Source organism: Lepeophtheirus salmonis, chromosome 6 (assembly GCF_016086655.4).
Source record: "Lepeophtheirus salmonis chromosome 6, UVic_Lsal_1.4, whole genome shotgun sequence".
NCBI classification, from domain to species: Eukaryota; Metazoa; Arthropoda; class Copepoda; order Siphonostomatoida; family Caligidae; genus Lepeophtheirus; species Lepeophtheirus salmonis.
Window position 1 is genome coordinate 18804063 of NC_052136.2, and position 2768 is coordinate 18806830.

A 2768-nucleotide genomic window follows, 5' to 3' on the forward strand; every position below is an offset into this window, starting at 1 on the left:
AGCAGAAAATGCATTTTAAGTTTTTAGTTCAATGAAAAACTAATGAGGATTTTTCAATGAGTCAAATACAGTATTAAACCACTGAAAAACTATGACAAGTTATTAATATGATTTATATTTGTTTAAATTTTTAAGTGAACATATTATATTGAAGTCCAATCAATATGATTGTGCGGTATTTGAACTTTAAATCGAATTTTTATATCATTAATATAATCTATTTAATTTGGTGAGGCATGTTCTTAACCAACTAATCACTAGCTTCTTTTGTTATTCTCGCAACATGCATACACTCTAGAAAACGTGCGCTCCAAGGGATGGCTTAAAAGTTGAAGAATATGTTATTTCCTTCATAAAAATAAATTAATATGGGTTTTCAATACATATTTAAAGAGTTATAATTTATAAACATTTATTCATAACAGGACAATTAATCAGAATTCAAGACTAAATAAGCTACAATATATCCCCAATATAATTTACATTAACGATTTCAAAAATAGATGCACCCACCAGAAAAATTAATGTTAATAATTTAAATATTATCAGATTGAAGTTTGGCAACCTTTCTGGATATGAGCTGGTTTTCAGATGATATTTTTCTGCCTTTTTGTTCGATGTGTTTTCATTGAGTTGAGAAACCAAATTTTTGACCATCACGCTGAAGATGATTTGGGAAATCTTGCCAAGAATGCTTGCCAATTTGTGATCTTTATCACAAATAGTATCAACTATTGCTTCGATTGTAGTTTCTGAGTTCTTTCTTGACTCTGTATGGTGGATTTCTTTGATATGAGCAAAGTTAGGGTGCAATGATGATTCAACTCCTAAACAGTTCAAGGAATGCTGAAGTATTCTTACCTTTGGAAGCAGTAGTAAATATTTTTAAAGTTGTTTCGAGGGCCGAAGATGAGATAAACTTTTCTATTGATGTTGTGTGGGTGATGTGGGTGTGTAATTGAAGTCCGGAGCTTACCACCACAAAGAAAATGAGTGAAGAACTTCTTGTTAACTGGTTGGCTATCAATTAATACCCCCCACGACGATAAATCCGATTTGATAGAGGGTTTTCATAATTAGAGTATATCTGCTGTATAGGAATTTAGAGTTTAATTAGGGAACCGTTATAAGTGCCACCACATCCATGTAGTTTCCTCCAACGGATTTGATCATAAATGTAAGGACCGTTTTAGTTGTTGGTAGTTCTCGCAGCCCAAGAACTTACCTCATACAAGCTCAACTCTTTTTGCAGAGTAGACTTCACCAATTGTAAGATTAACATTACACTCTCTGCTGTTAAGGTATTTGATCATTGTTCAAAGGTATTTAATTATAAATGACGGTAGTTCAGTCTCTACGGTAACTGCAGTAAACAGAGTTCTAACATACTTGGTATATGGAACTGTAAGGCAATTCGACTTCGATAAGAGGGATGTGCTAACATTTTGCCACAGAAGACAAAGAGAGAGAAGACAAGGTGACAATCTCCTTCTGTTGAGTTTCTTGATGAGTAATTTCCTCCGTTCTATGATGAAAGACAATTTTGAAGAATGAGTTGACTCCATGTTTGGGATACAAGTAGTTTGTTCAATAAGCCCGTGTTGATTTCATAAGTCTCTTCATCATTCAATAACTCTTTTGATTGTAAATATGCAGGAATGTTGATTACTTCAGTTATTGACTTGATTACATTAGCCTTTGTGGTAAGACTGTGCGAGACTGAACTATTGTTTAGTGTATGATACACATGAAAAATTGGAAAGGTAAGGTCTTCTTGGATTTTGAAGCTAGCCTTACTATCATAGCCCCTTCCTTTCAGTAGCTTCTAGTTTAACAAGGGTCAATTTGGGGGATTTAATTTGTATAAATTCCCGCGATAATGTTTCAAGTAACAACTTATCATACAGCTCGATAACGGTTAGTGCCTCTTCTTTCCCAAACATTTTGAACTCCAAGGCTTCCTGACGCACGCTCGTTTTCGAGCTGGAGTCGTAGGCCACTAGCAGATGCTCGGGTAGTTTTAGAAAAAGGTAGAGGAGAAGAGAGTTACAGCGGAAGGTTTGTCCACACTCAAGGCACAGCATCCTTTCTCAGTATCCTGAAAAGTTAAGTTATTCAATTAAGTCCATATGTGAATCTTTGAATTAGTTATATATTTTCATTTTAAAGTAACTTAGCCTTTTACGAAAAGCTAGAACCTCTTTTTGAGCTTATGTCATGGGAGCCCTTCCTTGGTTCCACTTCCTTATTAAGTTGACGACCGCTACCCTGTCTTTGGTCTACGGAATGGGTAATATAATCCGATTTTGTGAAATGGAGGCTGTACAGTCTTGAATAATTAATAATTGTGTATATTTTGAATTCACTTTGAGATTCACTTTCTGTTTTGGAACAGTCATTTCCCATTTGGATTCAAGTTCCAAATTAGGAGGCGCATTGAAACCAGGAAAACTATGGTATATGTATATCTTAGGATTATTGGGGGTTGCGTTATAACCTTGACGGCATCCAGGGGTACAACACTTCCATCCCATCATCTTAAACTTAACAGTCACGATCGGAATCCTGAAGCTTTAAATATAGTATATTTCACTACTGAAAACAATGACTAATCCATTTTAAAAACAAGCCATATCTTGGAGCCAGTGAGCTTTTTTATTCATCTGTATGTAGTCCAGATAGCTCTAGATGGCCATGACTCTTCCTTGAAAATAATTTTTACAGCATTACTAGGGCTGGGCACCCAGCGAGTGTGTGTAAAAAGCAGG